Source organism: Phyllobates terribilis, unplaced genomic scaffold, assembly GCF_046119375.1.
Source record: "Phyllobates terribilis strain yellow unplaced genomic scaffold, ASM4611937v1 Scaffold_7__3_contigs__length_470593459, whole genome shotgun sequence".
Lineage (NCBI taxonomy): Eukaryota > Metazoa > Chordata > Amphibia > Anura > Dendrobatidae > Phyllobates > Phyllobates terribilis.
In genome coordinates this window covers 386,095,797-386,110,458 of record NW_027362767.1, presented here as the reverse complement: position 1 = coordinate 386,110,458, position 14,662 = coordinate 386,095,797, and the positions used below count along the sequence as shown (strand labels likewise).

The following is a 14,662-nucleotide window of genomic DNA, read 5'->3' as shown; positions in this document are numbered from 1 at the left end:
GGCCACAACTGTGTATGTGTGGCACCCCAGGGGTCTGGTTTCCACAGTAACAGCAATGTTATGTCTGAGAGCAGGTGGGAGGTCTCTTGGTCAGGAATCCTATGCATGCCACACCTCCTGCCCAGTCCTGGGAGGGGAAGAACTTCCCCTATATAAACCTGGGGCTGAGGCAGGGTTAGAGAGTTCAGAGGGAGAGTTCAGCCAGGAGGGCTGACGGGGAGCTGTGGCTCCGGCTGGGCCCAGCTCCTGGGCCATGCCAGAAGTAGAGACAGAGAAGAGAAGCAGCTATGGGAAGAAACAACAGGAGCTCTGTGGGAGCAGTGCTACAAGGAGTCAGGGGCTGGCAGCTGCAGAGCTCGCCCTGACTGAGAAGATTTCTTACCGGACCCGGAGTCCGAGGCTGTGGGGACTAACTCCTACCCAGCAGCAGAATCCGTCAGGCAGGGGATTTCAGGTCCTCTGGCCAAGAAACCCGAAGGCACGGTCACACGCATGGGACCAGCACCGCCGTCGTGGAGCGGAAGCTACTAGAAGGCCCCGAGTCACCGGCCATACGGGTGAGCACCACACGGTACACTCAGGGACGTGGGCTACTTATACCCGCCTCTAGCAAGGTAGCCAGAAGAGTACAGTTAGTTTGGGAGGCCTACAACTCAGCCTGGCCAGGGAAGATCCCATCTGCTCAAGGACTGACCAGGCCCCAATCGCTAGCCAGTACTCCGGGAGGGTCTATCTTTGTCACCAGTAAAGACCCTGAACTACACGCATCGTCTCTGAGTGGTTCCTGCTACCCCCATCATCCACGTCGGCTGCCCTGAGGCCATACCCCTCCCGTTGGGGGTTATACCATCCCCGCTGCACCATCCTTCCACCGGCCTCAGCGGTCTGCCCTGCAGCGGCAGCTCCAAAGCTGCATTCAACGGGTGGCGTAGTCATCCAACATCTACTGCTAATAGACTCGCCACTTAGTTTGACTCCCTGGGCACGGACCGGGTCACCGCCACGAGACTACTACCCCCATCTGATCCGGCTCCGGGTAAGCCCCCGTGCACGCAATGCCACACGACACAGAAGGCCCAGGGGCGCGTCATATGTGTCTGTACAAATGGTTAGAAACCGACTCCATGAGGGTGGTATGAGTGCCCGACGTCCAAAGATGGGGGTTGTGTTCACAGCCCAACACCGTGCAGGACGCTTGGCATTTGCCACAGAACACCAGGATTGGCAAAGTCGTCACTGGTGCCCTGTGCTCTTCACAGATGAAAGCAGGTTCACACTGAGCACATGTGACAGACGTGACAGAGTCTGGAGGCGCCGTGGAGAGCGATCTGCTGCCTGCAACATCCGATTGAGCACATCTGGGACATCATGTCTCGCTCCATCCACCAACGTCACGTTGCACCACAGACTGTCCAGGAGTTGGCGGATGCTTTAGTCCAGGTCTGGGAGGAGATCCCACAGGAGACCATCCGCAACCTCATCAGGAGCATGCCCAGGTGTTATAGGGAAGGTCATACAGGCACGTGGAGGCCACACACAATACTGAGCCTCATTTTGACTTGTTTTAAGGACATTACATCAAAGTTGGATCAGCCTGTAGTGTGTTTTTCCACTTTAATTTTGGGGGTGACTCCAAATCCAGGCCTCCATTGGTTAATAAATTTGATTTCCATTGATGATTTTTGTGTGATTTTGTTGTCAGCACATTCAACTTTGTACAGAACAAAGTATTCAATGAGAATATTTCATTCATTCAGATCTAGGATGTGTTATTTCAGTGTTCCCTTTATTTTTCTGAGCAGTGTATTATATATAGTTTGCCATCAGTAGTCTGGTAAAGCTGGGTGGTAACCCCTTATATTTGCCGCCATGGGTGAACAGAAGATGGCCGCTAAAAATCAGTGACCCTGAGAGTCTGGCTGGAGACCAGAGAAGTTTGGCCCAAATAAAAATAACTTCCGAAGGAAACCAGCTGTGGGAACAGGCGCACACCCACTTTTCTTTTAATAGGTTTTACAATAACTATTATAATACTGGCACAAAATGGTGTTCCAGATCAGAAGAGCAATCAATCATTAGCAGAAAGCAATTGTGGTTAGCCTGGCTCTGGGTGGAAAATTCTTGTAAAAACCTGGAATAATTCAGTGTTACAGCATATTTCCATATCACCACCCTTAGTCTGAATTGTATTTAATATTAGAAAATCAGTGAAACAGTGCCACCCTTGTCTACAGGCTAAGTGTGGTATTGCAGTTTGGGTCCATTCAGGCTCTCAGGATATCACACACAGCCCATAGATGGGAGTAATGATGTCTTTGAAAGCACCCAGACAAGTTTTTCTCATCTCATACAACTTTTATAAAGAGTTACTGTGGTTTTTATTTGATAAATATTACACATGAAAATCATATTTTTTTTGTAATATATCTTATAAGAAAAATCTGCTTCTTTCTCCTCTTGTACTGATCATTCACTCTCAATTCATGGCTAAAATCTGTATTTAGTGAAGGCAGGTTTTCCCATTACTGAGATAGGAGATGACAGTTGGTGCTTATAAGAGTCTATGGAGAGGGGGAGGAGCCAGAGCCAACACATTCTGCTGCAAGTTCTACTAAAATAGCAGTTTCTGTAATCTCCTGTAATCTCATGCACACGCGGTTTATTTTTTCCTTGCCAATGTGAAAGATCAAAGCCTTTTTTTTTCAAATCTGCAGTGTGTCAATTTTTTCAGCTTTTTTTTGCAGTATTTTTTACCCATCCAAATGGCGGGGAAACAAATGCAAGTTAAAAACATCAAAAATGTGTTTAAAAAAACGCTCATATTTTGTTCAACTTTTTTTTTTTTTCTGTCAACACTCTGGTTTTTGCTGCAGAAAACTCTACTGCAAATACTCAACATGTGCACATTCCCTCACAGTTCTCCGTAGAACTTTATGAGCACTAACTGTCATCCTATCTATGTACTAGGAAAATGTGTATTCACTGAAGACAGATTTTACCTGTGAATTGAGAATTTGTGAATGAAATATCAGCCCAGGAAGAGAAGGAAGCAGATTTCCCTGATACAGATATCTTACAAAGTTTTCTTATTTTCATGTACGCTATTGATTTCTAAGCCAATTTCTCCTCTTAGGCTGTGTGCACATGTTGCATTTTTGCTGCGTTTTTTCCTGATGCCAGCAAAGTGAATGATAATCGTGAAGTGTCATGCACATGTCTCATGCACATGTTGCTTGTTTGTGACTTGCAGATTTAATCTGCAGTGTCAGTTCTTTCAGCGTTTTTGCTGCAGATTTCACCCATACTAATGAGGGGGGAAAAATCTGCACCAAAAACGCAAGTAAAGAAAAAAAAAAAAAACGTACATTTTTGCTGCTGCGTTTTTCCTGCCAAGAGGAGCAGAAATGGGGCATAAATTTCTGCACCAGATACTTGACGTGTGCACATACCCTTAGGGCAGGGGTCTCAAACTCATCTGGGACACATGATTTGCAGGATGAGATGACCTTTTTAGTGATGCCATTTTTTTCTATACACTTTTTGAGCGGTTTTGGCATCTTATTTATTGATTTAAATGGCATGAACTGTATGAGCTATGGTACAGTTTTATAGCTTGGGTCGTTACAGATGTGCACTTTTTTGTTTACTTTAGTTTGTACATAAAACAGCATTTTTAGTGGCAAAATATTTTTTCATACTTTTTTTATTTTGAATTTTTTTTTTTTTTACAATTTTTTTCCTTTTTTTTTTGTCTCCAATTGGCCCCATACAATAATATTATCTGACAATTAGCACCATATAGTAATTCTGGCCAACATCTTGTAGTAATGTCCTTCATCATTGCCTCCATCTTGTAGTTATGTCCTTATCTTGTAGTAATGTCCTCCATCCTGGTCTATATATTGTAGTAATGTCCCTATCCTATAGTAATGTCCTCCATCCTGGCCTCCATCTTGCATATATGTCTCTATCCTGTAGTAATGTCCTCCATCCTGGTCTCTATCCTGTAGTAATGTCCTCCATCCTGGTCTCTATCCTGTAGTAATGTCCTCCATCCTGGTCCCCAGGTTGTAGATATGTCTCTATCCTGTAGTAATGTCCTCCATCCTGGTCTCTATCCTGTAGTAATGTCCTCCATCCTGGTCCCCAGGTTGTAGATATGTCTCTATCCTGTAGTAATGTCCTCCATCCTGGTCTCTATCCTGTAGTAATGTCCTCCATCCTGGTCCCCAGGTTGTAGATATGTCTCTATCCTGTAGTAATGTCCTCCATCCTGGTCTCTATCCTGTAGTAATGTCCTCCATCCTGGTCCCCAGGTTGTAGATATGTCTCTATCCTGTAGTAATGTCCTCCATCCTGGTCTCTATCCTGTAGTAATGTCCTCCATCCTGGTCCCTATCCTGTAGTAATGTCCTCCATCCTGGTCCCTATCCTGTAGTAATGTCCTCCATCCTGGTCCCTATCCTGTAGTAATGTCCTCCATCCTGGTCCCTATCCTGTAGTAATGTCCTCCATCCTGGTCTCTATCCTGTAGTAATGTCCTCCATCCTGGTCTCTATCCTGTAGTAATGTCCTCCATCCTGGTCTCTATCCTGTAGTAATGTCCTCCATCCTGGTCTCTATCCTGTAGTAATGTCCTCCATCCTGGTCTCTATCCTGTAGTAATGTCCTCCATCCTGGTCTCTATCCTGTAGTAATGTCCTCCATCCTGGTCTCTATCCTGTAGTAATGTCCTCCATCCTGGTCTCTATCCTGTAGTAATGTCCTCCATCCTGGTCTCTATCCTGTAGTAATGTCCTCCATCCTGGTCTCTATCCTGTAGTAATGTCCTCCATCCTGGTCTCTATCCTGTAGTAATGTCCTCCATCCTGGTCCCCAGGTTGTAGATATGTCTCTATCCTGTAGTAATGTCCTCCATCCTGGTCCCCATCTTGTAGATATGTCTCTATCCTCTAGTAATGTCCTCCATCCTGGTCCCCATCTTGTAGATATGTCTCTATCCTGTAGTAATGTCCTCCATCCTGGTCCCCATCTTGTAGATATGTCTATCCTGTAATAATGCCCCCCATATAGCACATTCAATTGAAGAGCAGCGCTGGCGTTGGCGCCCCCTAGACTGGACTACATCATTATGAGAGCTCACGTGCCTGTGGGCTGCACAAAACAACCTGGGGGCCGTGTGTTTCAGACTTCTGCCTTAGGTTTCCATTGCAATGGCAGGCACTAGACATGCAATTTGATATAAATAAAAATATATATACAGTATGTATTTTTACCAGTGCAGAGATATAAAAAAAATGCTGTGGTGGATATAAACTGTAGATTGGGGCAGCCCAAAATATCCAGTCTTAACTCCAGTGTAAGATTTTGCGAATACTGTTCAGATCGTCTCTTGGAATACCATATGACTTCTTGATTTTGAAATATACACTACCGTTCAAAAATTTGGGGTCACCCAGACAATTTTGTGTTTTCCATGAAAACTCATACTTTTATTTATCAAATGAGTTGTGAAATGATTTGAAAATATAGTCCAGACATTGACAAGGTTAGAAATAATGATTTTTATTAGAAAGAATAATTTTCTCCTTCAAACTTTGCTTTCGTCACAGAATGCTCCCTTTGCAGCAATTCCAGCATTGCAGACCTTTGGCATTCTAGCTGTTAATTTGCTGAGGTAATCTTGAGACATTTCCCCCCATGCTTCCTGAAGCCCCTCCACAAGTTGGATTGGCTTGATGGGCACTTTTTGCTTACCAGACGGTCAAGCTACTCCCACAACAGCTCAATGGGGTTGAGATCTGGTGACTGCGCTGGCCACTCCATTACAGATAGAATACCAGCTGCCTGCTTCTTCCCTCAATAGTTCATGCATAATTTGGAGGTGTGCTTTGGGTCATTGCCCTGTTGTAGGATGAAATTGGCTCCAATCAAGTGCTGTCCACAGGGTATGGCATGGAGTTGTAAAATGGAGTGATAGCCTTCCTTATTCAAAATCCCATTTACCTTGTACAAATCTCCCACTTTACCAGCATCAAAGCAACCCCAGACCATCACATTACCTCCACCATGCTAGACAGATGGCGTTAGGCACTCTTCCAGCATCTTTTCAGTTGTTCTGTGTCTCACAAATGTTCTTCTGTCTGATCCAAACACCTCAAACTTTGATTCGTCTGTCCATAAAACTTTTTTCCAATCTTCCTCTGTCCAATGTCTGTGTTCTTTTGCCCATATTAATCTTTCCCTTTTATTAGCCAGTCTCAGATATGGCTTTCTCTTTGCCACTTTGTCCTGAAGGCCAGCATCCCGGAGTCGCCTCTTCACTGTAGACGTTGACACTGGCGTTTTGCATGTACTATTTAATGAAGCTGCCAGTTGAGGAGCTCTGAAGCATCAATTTCTCAAACTAGAGACTCTAATGTACTTGTCTTGTTGTTCAGTTGTGCAGCGGGGCCTCCCACTTCTCTTTCTACTCTGGTTAGAGCCTGTTTGTGCTCTCCTCTGAAGGGAGTAGTACACACCTTTGTAGGAAATCTTCAGTTTCTTGGCAATCTCTCGCATGGAATAGCCTTCATTTTTAAGAACAAGAATAGACTGTCGAGTTACACATGAAAGTTCTCTTTTTCTGGCCATTTTGAGAGTTTCAAAGAACAAACAAATGTAATTCTCCAGATTCTCAACTAGCTCAAAGGAAGGTCAATTTTATAGCTTCTCAAATCAGCCAAACCGTTTTCAGCTGGGCTAACATACTTGTGCAAGGGTTTTCTAGGGTTCTCTAAACATCCATTAGCCTTCTTACACAGTTAGCAAACACAATGTACCATTAAACACTGGATTGTTGGTTATTGGAAATGGGCCTCTATACACCTATGTAGATATTGCAATAAAAACAAGACTTTTGCAGCTAGAATAGTCATTTACCACATTAACAATGTATAGAGTGTATTTCTGATTCATTTAATGTTAACTTCATTGAAAAAAAAATGCGCTTTTCTTTCAAAAATAATGAAATTTCTAAATGACCCCAAACTTTTGAAATGTAGTGTATATTAAATTGCTTTCTTCTTCATTGTTTTCTTTTGCAGGTCTTATTATCTCGCATCCTTTCTACGATTATCACTGGCAAACATCTCGCTGGCTGTTCTCGCTGCATTTTCGGGAGGGATCAGGAGGAGAACTTTAACTATTGGATGCCCACATCAGACCACCCTGCCGCTCCCACCAGCACTGTAAGTAGAGCTAGGCTTAAAGTTAATGTCCAAGTTGTGTTACCATCCCCAAATTCTTATATTTTATATTGGTCACAGCTCAGTTTTTCTGGTACAGACCTTCCAGTCCCTTACATAGAGGTAAAGGGGTATTCCTACCTTAGACATTTGCATCATATCAGATCTACCTCCAGAATGAGAGGAGAATTGGCCCTGGTGCCATGTTGCTGATGGTTATTCTCACTGGTCCTCTATTAGGCAGGGTCCTGAGGCGACATGACAGAGTCTAGTGTCCTACTGTGGCAAGTGATGTGTCATTTTTGGTGGTATTTTGGCACAGTTAAGAAGCTGGGCATCAGCCTTGTATGGTGTAACATGACCTAGCGAATCTCTGGATTCTGGACTACAATGGCAGTAAAGAAATTAAGGTGTATTTGTGACCAACATGTCTGGAAAGAGAGTCTCCCTGCCCTAGTCTGCACAGGTGGAGTCGAGTCTTGCGGCATGCTGATGGTGCGGCCTGGTGGGTGGAGAATGGAGTGTCCCCATATTGTCGACAGTGAGGCCTGCAAAAGTCAAGCCATGAATATTTCTATTACACCTGTGTGCCACTTGGAAGTGTAACTCTGATGCCTGTGTGCCTCCTGGTAGTGTAACTCTGATGCCTGTGTGCCTCCTGGTAGTGTAACTCTGATGCCTGTGTGCCTCCTGGTAGTGTAACTCTGATGCCTCTGTGCCTCCTGGAAGTGTAACTCTGATGCCTGTGTGCCTCCTGGTAGTGTAACTCTGATGCCTCTGTGCCTCATGGAAGTGTAACTCTGATGCCTGTGTGCCTCCTGGTAGTGTAACTCTGATGCTTGTGTGCCTCCTGGAAGTGTAACTCTGATGCCTCTGTGCCTCCTGGAAGTGTAACTCTGATGCCTGTGTGCCTCCTGGTAGTGTAACTCTGATGCCTGTGTGCCTCCTGGTAGTGTAACTCTGATGCCTATGTGCCTCCTGGTAGTGTAACTCTGATGCCTCTGTGCCTCCTGGAAGTGTAACTCTGATGCCTGTGTGCCTCCTGGAAGTGTAACTCTGATGCCTGTGTGCCTCCTGGTAGTGTAACTCTGATGCCTGTGTGCCTCCTGGTAGTGTAACTCTGATGCCTGTGTGCCTCCTGGTAGTGTAACTCTGATGCCTGTATGCCTCCTGGTAGTGTAACTCTGATGCCTGTGTGCCTCCTGGTAGTGTAACTCTGATGCCTCTGTGCCTCCTGGAAGTGTAACTCTGATGCCTCTGTGCCTCCTGGAAGTGTAACTCTGATGCCTCTGTGCCTCCTGGAAGTGTAACTCTGATGCCTCTGTGCCTCGTGATCAGTAACTTGTATTACACCTTACTATCCTGGGAATAACCCCTTACGTTCACAAACTGTACTGTTCCTCCTGACAATGCCACGTTGCTGCGTGTACCCGTGACCAGGCACCATTTGTGACGCGCCCCTGGGCCTGTGTCGCGCAGCGTTGCGCACGCGGGAGCTTACCCGGAGCCGGATCTGTTGAGGGGTAGTAGTCCTTGTGGCGGTGACCCGGTCCGTGCCCAGGGTGTCAAACTAAGTGGCAGTCTCTGGCAGTAGATGTTAACTTGGATGTCGACTACGCCACCCGTTGAGTGCGGCTTTGCAGCCGCCGCTGCAGAACAGTCCGCTGAGGCCGGTGGTATGGGTGCAGCGATGATGTTATAACCCCCAACGGGAGGGGTATGGCCTCAGGGCAGCAGGGATAAATGATGGGGGTGATGGTGGTACACGAGCGCAACAAAGACAACTCGGAGTCTTGGTGGTGCAGTTCAGGGTCTTTACTCACGGTTACTCGGTTACTGCTCCAGGCCACCGCTGCAGAGGTGGCCGCCTGTGTCGCGCTGTGCTCACCAGGTGAGGGGCTCGGTTAACTCCCAGGTCTTTCTGGAGTGCTTTGCAGGACCCCCTTTATGTCCCCTGTCTCTGGTCTTCAACCCCACTAGTGACCACGCTTATGTCCAGCTGCCTCGGTCCTTCTTGGTGGGCAAACGTTGGCCTGCGTTTCCCAGGTCCTATGTGGTGCCTTTCTAGCGGGTGTGGTGAGGGGCTGCTCCACATGTAATGTCGCAGCCTCCGGTTCTTAGTTGAGGGTAGTTTCTCTCCTCCACTAATTTGGAATCCGGTTCCCATCTTCTTGACCTGACCCCCCTACTCAGGTAGCGGCTGGCGTGTGGTGGCTACCAGCCAGTCCACACCCCTGGGGTCCCCTCTGTCCTTCCTGGAGCCCAGTCTGCTCCTCTTCCTCCTTCTTCCCTCCTCCAGGCTCAGGCCTCCTGACAGGGCCTGCCTGTGGAGCAGAGCCCATAAAGCAGCTCTGCTCCCTGTCTTCTCCTCTCTCAACTCACTCCCTTTCCAAGATGATGCCTCCCTTTATACTCCTGTACAGAGTGCACCCCGGATCTACTTCCCCCACGCACACACTACCGGGTTCCCTTCTCTAGGTGTTCCCTCCCCCCACTCCAGCCAGGGACATGCTCACTCGTGCCTGCATAACTAATGGGAGCACCGTCGAGCTGTCCCCCGGAAATGTGGTGTAGTGCATGTGGGTGTTAGGGTCCTGAGCCACACTCCATCCTTACCTGGAAGTGAGATATCGCACATCTGGGTGAGATGCAATACCCCTGTAGCAACCGAACCCTCGGGGTGCTACATTTGCACCACCAGATGGCGTCACAGCTTCCGATTATATGGATTTCCCTTTGTGACATTTCACATGATGATGATGATGATATCACACGTGATGTCATCTACACAAGGAGTCCCTTAAAGGCGCCTGACGAAGTTCCACCCTTGCAAAAATTTACGCTGCTCCTCGAAACTGAAGTGGCGTCGAGTGCTCCGATGGCTGAATGTGATTTCCGGGAAGTGTTTCCGATAATTCCTTCCCATGGGGTAGTTGCTAGCTCTGCAGTTGTCCTGCTCCTGGCATGCTGGTGGCCCTGCGCTTTACATGTCAGGGCACAGGGTCGGGTTGGAAGCTCGGTACAGAGGCTCGGTACAGAGGGCGCAGTATTCTACAGCTGAAAGAGGAAAGAATGGAGCCAGTACCCAGCAGGGATGAAGGGACGCTCTGTAATTAGCCATTTTGTTCCCACCATGTATAGACATGTATTTGTGCTGTTCTGGGATTCGTCTCCAGCATTTTCTTTGTGGCGTCCATATAACAGATGTGTAGAATATATTGTTTTCTCCCTGCTACAAGCCGTATATGGTGCCAGACCCGTACAATCGGTGATGCGTCTCATTAACGGGGGCAGATGCCAGCGCAGCACAGAGCTATATGAATGTTGTATTTAGGGGTCCGAGCTTGTAGCAGGGGACTAATGGATTCTCCACAATGTTTTCTATAGAATTGTGCTCTACAAAGCCGGTACCCACAGAACAGACTTTTTTTTTGCAAAATCCACAACTAATTAGCTGCTCACTAAACAAAACCATCTTCTAAAAAAAGGATCTGTCTGACTTGTCTGCCTTTGTATTTCCAGCTCCCCTTTTTATTTCCCGAGCAGTGGGGGTCTGGTAAAGAAGAAACCCCCCTACCCACATACAGGGCCACACACATCACTACAGCTATAGTCTGATGATTGTCCTATAATTGAAAGTTAGGCAACTGGTTAATAGTTTGTGTGAAAATTCCCCATCATTTTAATATCTGTCATTGCATTCAGTGAATGAGAACATTCGTGACTCTGAAAAAAAAAAACGCAGTACAAGTGGGGGTGTCCATGGCTGGGACTTTTTATTTTATTTTTTTACCTAAATGCATGTATTAGGGGCTAAAAATCATTTTTGCAATTGGGTTTCAATAAAAAATTGTAACCATTTTGCTTCTATAAGCTTTGTTTTCTTACACCATCAACTTTGATGTGGTCTGTTGTTTTTTTTCCATCTATGATGTGGTCTGTTATTTTTTACCCAAATGCATGCAGTTGGTGCTAAAAAAAAAAAAAAAAGTTTTGCAATTTAGGTTTCATTAAACATGTTGCACCACTTGGCTTTTACAGGCTCTTTATTTCCCTGCACTTTGATGTTGTCTGTGGTCACAAATCAGTTTAGAGGAGTTCAGAAAAAGACAGATAAGAGTTACAAACACCTTATTGGATAATCAAAATAAACTCTCTGACGGATTCTTAGTTCATGTCCCAATCCCAGTGTGCTACCAGGTGTGGGGTGCTTCACACTCACTTGTAGGCCGCTATCTCTAAGCCTCCATCTTCAGGAGCCGCCACACAAAACTCAGGGGACGTGCAGTTAATTTTAACCACCGAAAGATTACTAGACAGTTCTAGTTCTAGTTCATCAGATTGTAACACGCAGTATCGGGCACAACACTTCTTATTCATTGTTTCGTTAGAACAGTACGTTTCCAGCATTACTATCCGTTCCTCCTGGACTATCCATCACGTTCACTGGCTCAGTCAGTCCCAGGGATCTCCTATCCAGTCCTGCAGTGCACCCGGGATCCGCTGCCTTCCCTTCACGCGGTTCCACATCCATTGTCCCCTGTAAGCCAGGGGATAAGGCACTCTTCATAGTACCTGTATCGAGCCTTGAGCTCTGGACGCTGCAGGAATGTCCACAAAGGATCCAAGTAAGGCCTCCCACTGCAACTTGAAGTTGACCTTGGTTACTGTACTTCCCTATCTATCAACTATCAGGAAGCAGTTCCTTTCTACTGGGGCTTCTCCCCTCCCACTATGGGCTAGTCCCAACTTTAACTCTACCCTTATCTTATGTTATCACATCCTACATTATACATCACTACAAATTCCCTATGTTCTACTGCACCCTATGCCTATTATACTAAAAATACTTGTTCCCCACAATACCTTAACCAGGTTACGCATAAAACCGTAATACATAGTTCATACTTCGCATGAAACAACATATAGTAGTGTTCAAAATAATAGCTGTGTGTTCAGAAACATGAGTTAAGCACAAAATCTTTATAGTAGTTTTTATTTCCATGCATTGGGAACATTGCACACTGTTTTTTTTAATTCAAAACATGAAGAAAAATGTATATAATTTTTAACTTCTTTACAGAATTTAACAAAAATTAACATTGGACTGTTAAAAAAAAAAAAAATAGCAGTGTCTGCATTTGTCTTTAGTACAAACTCACAATATGTCCTCTTCTTCTTTTTGAGGATTTAGCATTCCTGTGAATCACTAACCTAATATTTAGTTGTATACCCACAGTTTTTTAGAACTGCTTCACATCTATGTTGCATAGAGTCAACCAACTTCTGGCATCTGTCAGGTGTTATTCCAGCCCAGGAGGCTTTGACTACATCCCACAATTTTTTGGCATTTGTTGGCTTTGCCTCAGAAATAGGCATTTTTAATGTCACCCCATAAGTGTTCTATCGGATTAAGGTCCGGGGATTGGGCTGGCCACTCCATAACCTCAATTTTGTTGGACTGGAACCAAGATTTTGCTTGTTTACTGGTGCGTTTAGGGTCGTTGTCTTGTTGAAACACACATTTCAAAGGCATCTCCTCTTCAGCGTAAGGCAACATGGCTCTTCAAGTATTTTAATATATGGAAACTGGTCCATGATCCCAGGTATGCGGTAAATAGGTCGGCACCATAGTAAGAGGAACTTGCCCATATCATGATGCTGGCACCACCATGCTTCACTGTCTTCAGAGTGTACTGTGGCTTGAATGCAGTGTTTGGGGGTCGTCTGATGAACTGTCTGCGGCTCTTGGACCCAAAAAGAACAATTTTACTTTCATCAGTCCACAAAATGTTTCTCCATTTCTCTTTAGGCCAGTTGATGTGTTCTTTGGCAAATTTTATCTGCTTCAGTGCATGTCGTTTTTTTTTGTTAACCGTGAGACTTTGTGGAGACTTCTTGCTAAGAGATTATCTTCACACAGGCGTCTTCTAACTGTCACAGTCCTGACAGGTAACTGGAGACTGTCTCTGATCATCCTGGAGCTGATGATTGGCTGAGCCCTTGCCATTCTGGCTATTCTTCGATCCATTCGGATGGTTGTCTTCCGTTTTCTTCCACGTCGCTCTGGTTTTGCTTTCCATTTTAAAGCATTGGAGATCATTTTAGCTGAACAGCCTATCATTGTCTGCACTTCTTTATAAGTTTTACCCCCTCCAATCAAATTTTTAATCAAAGTACGCTGTTTCTCTGAACCATGTCTCGAACGACCCATATTTCTCAGGCTTTCAAGGAGAAATGCATGTACAACTTGTGCTGGCTTCACCCTTAAATAAGGGCCATCTGATTCACACCTGTTTCATCACAGAATGATTGACCTCACTAATTGAACTCCACACTGCTATTATTTTGGACACACCACCGTACAATTAATTATTCAAATATACAGACTCAAAAACCTGCAGATCATGAATGCGGAGTCTGGTGGTTTTCTTAGAATCTACTGCACCAACTGGTAAATTGTTTGACATGTGGTGATATAATTTATAACAAAAATAGTGATTCATCTGGTTAGTCATATTGGACTGCTAGTATTTTGAACACTACTGTATGTATAAAAAGCATGACATCAACTTGATTGCTGTCTTCAGGGGCAGGAACGCAATAGTACAGTCCACCACTCTTACACCCCCTCTACATGACACCTACAGGAGCTTTTCTGACCTCCCATTCTACATCCATAGACATTAATATGGAGTCGGCCACTCTGCAGTTATAACAGGTCCTGCTCTTCTGGGAAGATTTTCTACAAGATTTTGGAGATGTCTTATAATTTCTGGTCCTTCATCCAGAAGAGCATTTGTGAGGTCAGATCCTGATTATGGGGAGAGACCTGGTCACAATCTCTATTGTAGTTCTTCCCAAAGGTGTAGATGGTTCTGAGGTCGTGCTCTGTGTGGCCGGTCATGTTCTTCCACCAAACTACTCCAACCATGTCTGTATGGACTTTGTGCAGCAGGCACAGTCATGGGGAACAAAAAAGGACCTTCCCCCAAGTATTCGCACAGTGCTGGAAGCTTCAATTGTCCACAATGTCTTGTGCTGAAGCATTAAGATTCCCTTCACCAAAGCTGACCCCTGAGAAACATCCCCATAGAATTAAACCTCCTCCACCATCTGTACAGCAGGCACAATGCAGTCATGGGGTAACGTTCTCCTGGAATCACCTATCCCAGACTCATCCATCAGAGAAGTGTGATTCTTCACTGCCATAACACGTTTCCTCCAGAGTCCAGTAGTGGCAGCTTTACACTACTCCATCCAATGCTCGGCATTGTGCTTGGTGATGTAAGGCTGCATGCAGCTGCTCGACCATGAAGCTCCTGGCGGGGCGATGTATTTGTGCTAATAGCAGAGGAGGACTGGACTCTGCAGTTATGGAGTCAGCAGAGCGGTGGTGACTTTTCCGCTCTCTGCTCCTCAGCACTCGGCCCCCC

General features: G+C 45.5%; 1 protein-coding gene across 1 annotated transcript in view; it reads left to right on the top strand.

The window, feature by feature from the left end:
• The window catches only part of NUMBL (NUMB like endocytic adaptor protein), a 90,533-nt gene that overhangs the window by 44,691 nt on the left and 31,180 nt on the right, over positions 1-14,662 (top strand). Inside the window, exon 2 of the mRNA XM_073641487.1 lies at positions 7,086-7,229. The gene's annotated coding sequence lies outside the window, so the exon portion shown is untranslated. The remainder of the gene's footprint in view (positions 1-7,085; positions 7,230-14,662) is intronic.